The following is a 13,667-nucleotide window of genomic DNA, read 5'->3' on the forward strand; positions in this document are numbered from 1 at the left end:
CGAGCCAACGAAGTTCTTCGGGAACCTTGAGGTGCCTTCGATGGACCTAGAAGAAGACCATGAAATGAGAGTATATTCGAGCTCGGAAGGTGATCGGGAGGGGTGAATTCCTGTGGGGAGGTTTCGGCTAGGAATTTCGGAGGACCGGATAAGGACAGAGGGAATCCCCGAGGAGGAGGAAGGAAAATCCCGTTTTCCGGACACTCGAGCGCTCAAGCCGGAGCGAAGTGAGATTCATCGCAAATGACCGCGCGTAATGCTCTTTCTCTCTCCATCTCGGTGTCTCCATCCGGCGTCTCTCTCCTCTCGTCCTCTCTCTCTTGGCGCGCTCCGTCTCGCTCGCTCCCGCGGCCCCCTCGGCCGCTCCTGTTTTCGAGAACGATTGTCCCTGTCAATGACTCGAGATGCGCGCGTGTTTCCATACATCTCTTTTCATTCGAGAGACTCGCTCTCGGGGGTGGGGGGCGGCTCGGGCAGGGGGATGGCTCGTAGAGCTCTACCGGTCGTCGAGGAGGGACGCCGAGGGTTGCCACACCGGAGGAGGCGACAAAGATATTAATTAAGAATTAACACGCGTACTGAAACCACCCTTAATTAGTAACAGTCAGCGCCCGGAGCGCTCCGACTCGAGATCGAGCCCGAGATCGAGCCAGGATCGAGCCGGGATCCGGCCTGGACCGCCATCCAGCCTCCGATTCCGCTGGGGAAGAGAAAAAGAGGGCCGGGGGAGAAAAAGACATTCGCTCCGCTGTAGACGGGCCGAGAGGTCCCGCCGACTCGCGCGGCGAGAGATTTCGAGGGCAGGGATCGGGAGACGATTTCACAGCCGTGGTCCAGATCGGGAACGGAACGGTTCCAGATTTAAAGAACAGAGACGATGCTCTTATTAAGGGTCTTAAACTCGTCCGAGACGCCGCTGCGTCTCTTGGTCGGGTCTAGATAAAATCTAAATTAAACGCCGGTTGCACAATCGAGTTAAGATCCTTGACCAGGGATTACTTGACCCGCGATGAGAATGAATCACCTAACAAAAGATTTTAACCTCCGATTAGCCTGGTTCTGAATTTCGTTAATCCAAGGTTCGCTAATCATAGTTAAGAAATAATAAATTAATCGTGGTTGACGGAACCGATCCTTAGAATAAGGGTCGCTTCCTGGGGTCCGCTTCCCTTGACAGTCCAAGTCAGGTCCGGATGGACAGAAAAGAGACCCGCTTGGCGAAGGTCGTGAACTTGTCGCAGACGCCGCTTCTCTGGACGGAGTCCAGGTAAGGTCCAGGTCGCCTCCCCCGGCTCCGAGTGGGCCGCCAGGGCGGTTCGGATCGATGCCTAGGTGGCAGCTCGAAATCCCGTGACGTCACCGGGAGGCCATTTTGGCTCAGCTGGTCCCGACAAAGGGGTAAGCCGATGGGGCAGGCCGCCATGTCCCGAGAGCACAATGGACAGGGCGCGGACGGGCGACGCGTGCGTGTTGGTCGGCAGCTCGCGCGCGAGTGCGGACCTTCGGGCGCGGAAATCCTTGGCCCTTTCCTGGGCCGGGCCGGTCGCGGAAATATTTTGACGCGCGGAGGCGTGGCCCTTCTCGAGCGGATCCCGCTCAGCCAAACCCTTTAAACCGATCCCGAAAGACGCCGGGCCGGGAAGTGAGAGCTTGCGAGGAATAGAGAGAGAGAGAAAGCGAGAGGAGAGAGGAGCGCCTCGTAAATCGGCCGGGTATACAACTCCAGCCGAGCACGACCGGTGGAAAAGGGCTTTCCAGGCGATTCGTACATTGTGGGTTTAGGGCCATTGTCGGCGGGGCCACTATGGCCATTGTCGCCTTTTCAGAGCCGAGATTCACACCTTTTCACCGGGATTTTCCACGGCGCTATTGAGCGGAAGAGGACACCTCCTCCGGGGGCGCGACCGGGAGGGTCGCGAGGGATCCCCTCGCGGATCCGCGATCCCCTTCTAGGGAACCTCTCGCGACTTCCGGATCCGCGTCGAGATAGGCATTCCTGGCGCGGAGGCGCCGATCGATCCATCGGAAACAGGGACCCCGAAGACGAGCCCGCCGAGGAAGTCGTTCCGCAGCCTCCCTGGAACGTATTAGCTTAATTACAACGGGACGCGGAAAAGGCCGCCTTTCCGGGCGGGCCGTGGAGCACCTGAAAGCGCCGGGACACCACTTTGCCCCACAAAGTGACGTCCCAACGATTACAATGTACTCGGCTAACCTGTATCCCTTTTCCCGCAAATGGCGACGGCACTTAGCCTCGGCCGCACTTGTTACCGCGTCCTTAGACCCGGCCCGGGTTTCTTCAAGACGCCGGCCTCGCTGCGCTGCCCTTGTTGTCATTTTAGGAAGTTCCACGGTTAATGAAAACATCCCCTCCGAGGTCCCTCCCGGCTCGAGTTCCCTTCCCGAAGAGGGCAGCCGCTTCCTTGCTCTCTTCTCCTTCTCGGCTCCTTTCGCGACGCACGGTCACGGATTCTCCCACTTCCTTTGGAGCAGTTTTTCCCTAGATAACGGAGATAAACGGAGATGCTTAGTAAACGGCACTTCCTATGATAAAAAAGCCTACTGTCTAGGTTTTAATGGTACACTAAATGGAAACCAAAAATCCGGAAATTCGTCGAAGACATCTAGGAACGACCTGACGAGAACGATAGATTAATCAATGTACAATTGTTGAATTAAAACATTGTTATGTCGTTACCGGTTGATTCTCTGTTGACGAGAGGCTGGTCGGGCACTTTTAGTCGCTCCTGACAGACCCTGAATTCCACGAGGGTTGGTTCTCTCACTCGATGAACGTCGGCGGACTATTTTTGGGGTGGCATGTGTGAACGTAACGTTTGTCTGGCGCCAAGCAGCAGAAAGTGTGCAGCGCCCCTTCAGAAATCTAGAGTTACTCCATAAACAGTCGGCAGTCGACACCTTCCTGAAAGGCGACAGGCGTTTTTATAAAAGGCAACGTGTCGTTCAGCTGGACTTACTCGAACGATCGGAGGAACGAATTAGGGCCTACGGTTCACTAATAGACTCGTACTCCGTAATAATCCCGGATAAACTGAGGAAACTGAATCACGCGATACAGGTGACTACGCCGAGTCAACCGAAATCGACTGTCCGGGAACCAATCACTGGTCGAAAATCCATTTCGGGTCGATCGACCAGCTCCCGGGGAGCAGGTTGATTTTATTCCCCGGTCGCTGAGTCGATAGGGGATGATAATAGGAGATATTAAACGTTCATCGCGAAAGCGCGACGCTGCGCGCGACAGATCACCCCCACAGTGCTCCATTTGTCCATTATCGTGGAGGGGTAGAATTTTGAAAACATCGAGAAACGATACACGCCTCTCACGATATATAAATTTCCGACATCCAACGCTAAATGATTACATAGAAATTAATTAACCCCCAAGGGAGTAGATTATGCCGGAAGGATGTGGAATATCGAGGGATAACACCTCCCAGAATCGGGATGCCTAATCAGGAAGATATATAAAAATGAATTAACCTCTATAGAGCGGATAGCGTCGAGATATCAGGATGTTAAGAGACGGTGAGATATTTGATACACCACTTCCGGCAGCGTCTAAACTTGCCAATTGTTAATGAGAATTGTTCGAAAATGAATTAACGTACGGGGGAACGGATTACGACGAAGAATGTGGAATATCGAGGGATAACACCTCCTAGAATCGGGATGCCTAATCAGGAAGATATATAAAAATGAATTAACCTCTATAGAGCGGATAGCGTCGAGATATCTGGATGTCAAGAGACGGTGAGATATTTGATACACCACTTCCGGCAGCGTCTAAACTTGCCAATTGTTAATGAGAATTATTCGAAAATGAATTGACATCCGAGAGGACGGATTACGAGGAGAGAATTCGGATATTAAAAGGCGGACGGCAAAGCCGCGAGGTTCTTCCGGCGAATGTCTTTTTCGGGGATAACCGGGGAAAGTGGCGGAGAGCTCGGGAAAGGGGGGAAAGCGGGAAATTCGGCAAGGGTTCCGGCACTCGTCCGAGGCCGGGGCATAAAGTCGGCGCTCATTGTGCCGTCCGCGAGGGAGCGGAGATGGGTTAAGGGCTCGCGGTGGCCGCGCCAGGATGGGAGTTAATGGGGACAGACTGTACAAGTGGCTATAGCCTAGAGCCGCGTTAGGGCCGGGGCCATTAAGCTTAATGACATAATGAAGTAAATGGCTGTGCATACCATGCCACGGCGAGGACTATAGCTTATAACCGCCTCGCGCCCCCCGCGCAATATACCGCGTGCCCGGAATTCCTGACTTATGCCGCGGCGCTGCCCAGCTCAAAAGGGGTAGTCCTGGGCTCGGCCTGGCCTCGCCCGAATATTGCGCCCCTCCGACGGCCGAGAGGTCGGATTTATTCCTCAAATTGCGAGGGTGAGCTCGCCCGAGCTCCGCCTGGTCACCCCGAAGGCACCTTGCCTCTTCGGCGCGGTCCTTCCTGGCCGAGGCTGGCTTTTTCCATCCCCCGAGTAAGGGCAGCTCCGATTAGGGGGCGCGAACAAATCCCTGAGGAAACAGTCATTTATCTTCGATAAAACAGTGATTAAGAAATTATCTACGCTGCGTGCTGACTATCAGTACCGAAATGTGAGAAATTTTCATGGTCCACCCTGAAGACCCTTCGACACCTCGTCGTGGTTCTTCCTGACTCTTTCCACCCCCTGACTAAGGGTACGTCCAACTGGTGGCGCGAATGAATTCCTGGCTAGTCATTTCTCTGCGAGGAAAAGAAATTATTAAGAAATTATTAATACCTAAGCGTGACAATTTTTAGGGAATAGCTTATTCCGTAGAGTAGGAGCTTTTACCCAGTTTCCGGGATTTTCGTACCTCCAGGCTGCTGGGCGATTGTCGACACCTTGCCGGTCCCTCGTCGCGACGTCTCTCTTTGTTTTGAGCTGCCTACTCTCTGCTCTTTTGGCACTCGAACTCCCCCCGCCGTCGAATTTTCATCTTTGTGCCCGTTTGCCTCCTTTTACGGAGCACCCCACGGTTTTTCGGTCGGTCAGGGATGGCTCTTCAGCCCCGTCGGTGAAGACGGCGAAAGGCTGTTCAGCGGGCGCGATCGTTGGATTTAATCTCGCAGTTAAAACGCTTTTCGGGACCCTTTGTGGGGCATCCAAAGAAACGGAGCCGGGGTACAGACGAAAGGAGGAGCAAATGGTTAATATTTGCCGACTCCCCTGCGACCCTGAACCATGAAATAGCGAGCGATGCGCCAGGAAGAAAGACGTTCCCGTTTGTTGAAAAGGGTGGAGGGTACCAAGGATCATCGATCGGTCGTCTAAGGATTCCCTGGTTCCATCTATCGTTTCAAGATCGGAAGATCCCAATTTCCATCGTCCCTCCACCCTGGGAGCCTCGGAAGACGCGTTAAAAGTCGACGGTCGGCGATCATGTCGCGGGGGTGTCGTCGAGGTTCTTGGACATCCTGGGCGGGTTCGCTCGGGGAACAAAGTGCGACTGGGTGTGCAAAAGTACGAGAAAAAGGAGCGAGCCCGAGTAAAGGGGGGCAAAAGGAGGAGAGGAAAGGTTGTTTTCAGGCAATCAACACTTCGCCCATTGTCCCGGGCTGGCACCTGAATGCGTGGCCATCATAATATTCACACCGTTCTTAGAGCCTCGGGTTTCAATATGGCCACCGCGCAAGGAGAATGGTGCGAGACGCGAGTGAAAACGTACTCGGCCTCGCGAGGTGTGAAGAGAGGACCGAGAGGGAAAGGGAACGGGAGCGAACGAGAAAGAATCCGCGCGATCCGGGCCACGACAAAAACGCGTTTACCGCCGTTTATACACCGTCCCGACCCCCTTTTCTCTCCGGTTTACACGGGGAGGCGGATCGATTAATCCGCTACGATCGCTCCTTGAAAACCGACTTAACTCGCCCTCTACCTTAATTAAGTCCGCCCCAAGACGCTTTTCCTACTCCGCAAAGTGACTCGTCCAGCTGGAGTTTCGTCCAGCTTCTTGATGTACCGACAACCCTCTGAGCCGTTGACGGTGCATGGTCACCTGTACGACAATATGTATCGTTTAGTCATACTCTAGTGAAAATAAAAATCTACTTCTCGTAGGTAGCAATGGGAAAGAAGTAATGAAATACCTGAACGAGCTCGGTCTTGGGTCCTCGTAGTTCAAGCACCCGCCACCAGAAGCGCTACTCGTAGGGTTGTACCCTACAATGAAGGTGTTACATTAGAATGGAATCATTTATCTCCATGGAAATACATTTTAAAGTATTCATACCGTGTGGTTTTACATTTAGGGAGGGAAATGAAGTCACAAGGAAGTTGAGGGTCCCCGAGTGTCGGCCATCTTGCGGTTTCCTTTACACGGGAGCAGCGTCGGAAGATCTCGTTCTGGAAAGGAGGAAAAGAATTATTGCGCCGATAGGTTTTTCCATTAGAAAATCATGGGAGGGGTGGATGACTATTCTCGCCGAGGGTGCAGGTCCCGAAATCCCAGGGCGCGATCGAGTCGACCGAAATTAATTCGGCCCCGAAAACACGGTGGAGAACCATTAGCAGCTTACCCCTAAGCTGTTGGTCCGTTACAAGTGTTTTACACGATGTAGCATGGTGGAGGATGGTGTAGCGAAACGACCAGGGGTCCCTAATCTAGCGAGACATCCCTCGGGATAGATCGAGACTCCGTCTACACGGGGTGGGCTCGATATTCACCCTTGCCAACTCGATAAAGACGCACCGTTTCGACGTTTGCGTTTCGCTCCTCCAACGCTGCACCCGTTACACTTTCCGCCTCCGAGTGGAGCCAACAGTCGTTGCATATAAATAACCACATTCCGCGAGGATCAAAAATGTATTTTTATTTCACCCCCTCGAGAACGAGTTTACCCTAGGAAATTTAGGAAACGGCGGACGTGCCGCCTGAGTGAATTTTTACTCACAGAGGGCAGATCAATCGACGGTGTTATTTTTCTTTAAACGCGTCATTGACTAAAACCCGATATAAAAGGAAGTGACAACAAATAGCGACTTACAATTCATTCATTTAAACCGCGCTCTACCCATGGCATCGCGTCATTTACACATCGCTTTAAATACATACAGGTTGCATACATTTGTTACAACAATTTATCCACTCTTAGCGGCAGTTCTGATGGGCGCGATAAGATTATATATAGGTACACTTGACACGGTTCTTTCTTCTCTGTTTTCTGATAAGTAGACTCGTTTGTACATACATGTGTGTATTTCTTGTCGTGCTTTGTAATATTTCCCGGGACTTTGAAATGGCCCCGGGTCTCGGAGATGAAGGCCTCGCCACGTCGGAGTGATTCTGGGGGAAAATGGCAGCCTTCTCGCTGGGGATGAACAATTTCCCTAGACACCTCCGCGACAATAAGTCAAGAAGCAGACCACCACCGGGGGACGGAGACGGACGTATCCGCAGTCCGTGGGAGAGAGGGAGACGCACTAAGTGGCAGGAGGGCCGACTCGGCAGAAAGGCGTGACGAAAGTCAAGCCTGGCGCATCAAATTGGAAAATGATGTCATTTCGCCATGGCAAGGGGTTGTCAGGCCGGAGCAATTTCGCAAACGGGTCGCTGGTGTCCCATAAAAAATCACCACCACCTTGCCAAGCAACATTCGCCCCGTCACCAACGTGGGATTTTCCTCCGATTTTCCCAAACCTGAAATACAAAAAATAAGTAATAAATTCCAGAAAGGGTTGAAAACCGCGGATTGAAAATCTTGTAACGGGTATTCACCTCGAGTGTCCCCTAAAAGATATTAGGAAAATACCTGAGCGTTGTTCAATTGTTTATGTAAATTTTCAAGAATTTTCTTACGGAGCCAGATGGTCATTGGTGAGAATCCCAGACGAGGGTGTCTCTCTCTCTCGGTTCCGCCGATTGTCTCGTTAACGGGGACTCTATGGAGTGTTTTTAGAGCCATCCTGAAAGGCGCCTATCAATCGAACACCTTATCCTTCGGGAGCCATTCCGGGTTCTCCTGGCAGCCGCAAGTCTGGCTTTCGTCCCGGCTCCTGGGGGGGGCTGAGAATCGAAACAAATTTTCAATTACCCCGCACAAAGCCGTAATTCCCGGTTTAAAACATCTTCGGCGGGGCCGAGGGAGGCCGGTGAAAAGATTTTCAAATTAAATTTCGGGATTAGTGCCCGCTTAATGCGGACAAGTGGTCTCTCAAGATGTCCCTCGGGAGCGCCGGGTTCTGCCATCCCGGCCTTCCCCCGGGATCCCCGGGAGACGAGCCGCGCGTAGTTCGCGATGTAACGATCCGACGACGCCTAATATAGACACCCTGGATACATGTTCGGGTCCATCGACCCGATCGGCTATCCGAAAATTATCCTCCCCGTTTATCCATCCAAGAGAAATAATATACCCTTCGGAACGGTCCACTGAACAGGTGATATCGCGATTTCGACCCGGGGAAATCGCCCTCCGGAGGTGCGCATGGTATCGGGTGATCACCTCATACCCACCCTGAGAATAAAAAAAAAAAATCTCATTTAACCAAAGAAATATTTTCTTCCTTCAAAGAATAATTATTAGCCCGAAATAAATTGTCACATCTCCGAAGAAACGTTCCATTCAATTTATTCCAGTGAAATGATTGTCCTTTGAATTTACAAAGTATTTCTTGCTGCTACAGTAAAAAGCTCATTAGTTGAACACAAGTTTAAATACCAACCCTAGCATATCTAAACATAGTCAAATCTGGACCTAGCGAGCGCTATCAATATTTGAAGTATCATATCGCCTCGGAGAAATTAAATAAAAAAAGAAAAATGAAAATAGAAAGATGCCGATGCACAGCGAGATACCGACATCCGGGGCTGCGTCCTCGGGCCGCGTCTAGTGCAGGGCCGCGGTCCTAAACCCTTAACAGCTACTAAAGCAAAAGCTCCTTCTGTCTCGCTCTTAAGCACGGAAAACAAGCCGCGTTAGACGAAGGGGTATTTCGAGGGCCGCCATTGGCTACCCGCGCGCCTTTATTGCCGGTTGCCAGGCAACCGGCCGGCACCAACACAACGCCGCTCGCGGGGGAGCAACACACCCTCGGGTTGCCGCCGCCACTGCCGCCGCCGCCGTCGCCGCAGCCGCATCCCCCGCGTGCCGCCGCGTTGCCCCCTGCGCACGTGTACGTGCGCACGGACCCGCGTGCGTGTGCAGCGCGAGCGCGCCCGGAGTCGACAAGACGCGAATATATTTAGCCAAACTACCACTATTTTGATGCGAGGGTGTTTCGAGTGTCGACTCTCCTCGCACGGGGAGCGCCGTAAGGCGAAAAACCACCCACGGCTCGGCCCTATTTTCTGACGCCTCCGGTAGCCCAGAAAACCGGGAAAACTCCCGAAACGCATCGACTTTTCGATTCCGAACTCATGCTCAGACGATTTTCCCGGATTTTCGACTGCAAGGGACGCGGCAGTGCTTCAGGAATTTATGCGGGATTTTTAAAAGCACCGCTGCACCATACTGCTCAAATGTTTTGCCTCTTATACAAGATGGCGGATGTATAAGTTGGCGTATTTTAGTATGTTCGATTGTTGATATTGGAACTACCAAGACCAGTCAATATGACTGGCTTCAAATGGCCCATCCTATACAACAACAAAAAATCGCCGGTAGTTCTAGTGTTAATTGTGATTTTCTAATAACGTAATTGTTTTTTTTCGCTGGTTAGGTGGAAATACGTCGACTTTTCGATTCCGAAACTTCTCGTGCTGCGACGATTTTCCCGGATTTTCGACTGCTAGAGACGCGGCAGTGCTTCAGGAATTTATGCGGGATTTTTAAAAGCACCGCTGCATCATTCTGCTTGAATATTTTGCCTCTTATACAAGATGGCGGATGTACAAGTTGGCATATTTTACAATGTTCGATTGTTAATTGCGATTTTCTAGTAAGGTAATTATTTTTTTCGCTCGTCAGTTCGCCATGCATCGATTTTTCCGAACTCCTCTAGCTGCGTCGATTTTCGCGAATTTTTGCCAACAAAAGACGGGACATTTTTAAAAGTACCGGTACACTCGTCCGCTTGAATATTTTTCAAGATGGCGGATATACCCAATGGCATATTTTACTACATTCGATTATTAATTGCGATTCTCTTGTAAGGTAATCATTTCATTCGCTGATTAGTTCTTTTCGGAATTTTTCGGATATTTCTCTTCCTTGAACGGGCGGTGGGGTGCGGAGCGAGCTCTTCTTCGGAACTATGATATCTCCTGGGGATTTTCTCCTCGGTTTTGCGAGGAATCTATGGAGAATCCGGATGTCAAGGTCTGGGGTTTTGGGAAGCTCGAGAGTCGCGTTTGGTTTACGAGGTGCCGATTCTCGTGCCCGGTGAGCTTCACTTTGAGCTTTAAAACGACGTACAAGAGGAGACGGGGGCTTTAGTGCGTTATAAAAAAATCAACACCGAGGATGCAAAGAACGGAAATAAAACTCGAAAGAGAGAGAGAGCGACGAGAGAGAGAAACTACGGGTTGGGAAGTATCGATTCCGCGCGGTTACGTTTCCGGCGGAAACTCGCCGTCGCTTCATCGACGACTTCTAACGCGGGGGAGACCGAATCGACTCCGTCGATTCGTTTTTTCGGGAATTACTCGGCTACGTGGATAAATCCACATCGGGTCGTTTTTATCGCATCTCGATGCACCCTCGACACATCTCTAGAATTTCAACATTTTACCCCGACAGATCAATAGGCTAATATTCCCAATTCCGCGGTGATTGTAACGCCGCGTTTCCTTTAATCCCACGTATGAGACACGTTTTTAAGAACGACGCATCCTACATCTTCGGAAAATTAATAAAACGAGATTTGAAATCGATTTTCTTTTTTCGGGAATTACTCAGCTATACGTGGATAAATCCACATTGGGTCGCTTTTATCGCATCTCGATGCACCCTCGACCGTCTCTACAATTTCAACACTGTTTCCCGATAGATCAATGGGCTATTGTTCGCAATTCCGCGATAATTCAACGCCGCGGTTCCCTTTGCCACGCGACATATTTTTAAGAACGAAGCATATATTACATTTTCGGAAAGTGAATAAAATCGAAATTGAGAATGGATAGAGGGGGAGGACTTTTTCCCAGTCTTCTCCGTCGAGATTCAGCCAAGGAATTCGGTGGCACCGGTCGCGACTCTCCATTTTGTCGGGGAAAATGGCCTTTAGTCGACCTAGGGCTCCACTTCCCAGGGCGGAAATTGGATGTAATAAACAGAGGAGGTCCCGAGGGACTTAGGACGTCCCCAGGGACGACTTCGGAGAGAGATTAGGGATCCAGGGCGAGTCGCAGGGTCGACGTTCCAGGCCGCTCGGCGCGCGTCCAACTTCCGCACTTCTGCTCCCGTAATCGCTAATTGGATCGGATTAATTGATTTCTCCGGCGGAATTTCGATTGGACGAGGTCCCGCAGGACGCGCCGCGCGTTCCTGGGATCCTCCCAAGGACCTCCGAGACGAGGAGAGCCGAGACCTCGGGCGATATCATCGGAGAGCGATATCTTAGCGCGTTAATTCGCCGATTAACCATCGGGACTGATTATGGCCGCAATTACGGATTCCGCAGGGGCGGATTCGCGATAACAAAGATGTACGCCACGTCGAGGCAAGGACCGCGATCAATGGACAATGCCAGCGGTACTTAGATTCTAATTGTCGGTAAAAATTCCACAGAAAACGCTCAAAGTCTCCACTGGGCGGTTCCTTTCCGCGCGGCGAGAGGGTCCAGCCCTTTTTCCGCTACGGAACGTCCGCGTCGAGCCGTCCCATCGACGCGGCGGCAAATTGTCGGCGGAGCATTCAACCGCGGTAATTAATAGCGCGGCCGCGGCCCGAATTCCGCGTTAATTCGACGGCGTAACAAATCCGCAGGGCCGATTCGGTATATCTCCGAGGCGGAAATAAATATACCCGCTTGTATCGGAGGCTCCATTATCGAAAGTCTCCCGGTGCGGTGCCGCAATTACCGGCGAGACTATATTCACCGGTCGAATCCGCGGTGCGTTAATAACGGCCGGCCGGAAAACCGGAGGGCGAAGATACCGGCGTGAGGAAGTTACCTATCGGCTCAACAGCGAAATAATTTACGATAATTCCCAATAATTCTCAGTAATTTGCAATAACTCGAATTTGCAATAATCTGCGATAATTTCCCCCTCGTCTGCCGAAAACGAGTCGCTTATCCGGCAGGTTCGCTCTTCGGCGCTCCGGACAGTCGAGGAGGAACTCCAGGGTCGAGATGGACGCCGGGGCGAATCCGTCCCGGAGGCTTAGGGACGTTTTCTCCTTAATTGGCGCAATTTGGCGTCGTCGCCAGCGAAACGACCAGCGATCGAAGGCCCGCTAATTAAGGAAGAAAGCTTTGGATCCCCCGGAAGGTGCGAGGGAATCCCCGAGCGTTTCCATCCGCTTGCTTTCAGGGGACGAGACTCGCGGCTAAAAGCGCTAAAAGCGCGAGCCTCGCCCCCGGAGTGGCGGAACCTCCGCAGCGGATACGAGTCTTCTCCTCCACGCGATCGGGAATTGCCTGCCCGAAGCATAAACCGTTGAAAAATTCGAGTGCGCTCGCGAGTCGAGCCATTCCTCGGTCGACTTGGTCCTCGCGCGATCGGGGGTTCCCCCCCTCTATCGATTGGAGAAAAATTTTAATTGAAACCCAATAAACCGGCGCTCTCGAGTTTTCCCTGGCGCGTAGGCGTCCTCCGGATTTTTCCACGCTCCTTTTTCCGCGGAATTTCCGCGGCGCCTCGACGAATTCGCGCTCGCTCTCTCTCTCTCCTTCTCTCCTCTTGCTCGGTTCCTCGGCCTCCGGCGGTCCCTCTCGCTCCCTCTCGCTCTCCGGCAGCCGACTCCCGGCTCTCGGAACGATTGGTTCGATGGCTTGCGGTAAATAAGCACACTTAAAAGCTCGAATAAGGAGGCACGAGGGGGCGTAGAGAGGGCTCTTTGCACCCGAGAAACAATGCAGGCGTATCGCTCCGCGCGGCCCGGGAAATATTTATTTCCTCTTTTTCCGGCGCCGCCGCACCGCACCGCGCCCCATTGGTGCGACCCATCCGAGGGAAATTCGATCGGTCGCGCCACCCTTCGGCTCTTTCCCTGCGTTCCCTGCTTTCCCCGGGTTCACCTCCTCCTAGCCGCTCTCTGGTTCTCTCTCTCTCCGTCGCAGGTGAGGCTTTTTGTCCTGGAATAATCCTTAATCCAATTATCTGTCAAAAATACGGTGGGACGGTCCTTCGGAGACTGCTCGAGGACGAACTCACCCCTCAACTTTGGATGGTGGGATAATGAGCCCGCGCAGCATCCGAAGCTCCGTTTAATTTTCCTCGAAGTTCGCTGCGACGCATCCTTAGACGCTTTCCCTGACTTTTCTGGACCTCCGCGACGATCGACCTGGATCGATAATACATTCTTACAGAGAATTCCCAGCTGCGGATTTTATGAGCATAGATTTTCCTTTCGTACCTTTCTAACCTCTCCTTCGTGTCCTTCGCATCTATATTCGTTCTCCCTTACCCATTTCCTCTCTTGTAAAAGCACCTCTTAGGAGAAAATTCGATCGTGGTATTTCGTCCGCATATTTTTTATCAGTGTCTTTATATTCCCGTCGTTTCCTTCCTGTCTGGACGCT

This window comes from Orussus abietinus, unplaced genomic scaffold, assembly GCF_000612105.2.
Source record: "Orussus abietinus isolate OABI.00-Male unplaced genomic scaffold, Oabi_2.0 scaffold23, whole genome shotgun sequence".
NCBI lineage: Eukaryota > Metazoa > Arthropoda > Insecta > Hymenoptera > Orussidae > Orussus > Orussus abietinus.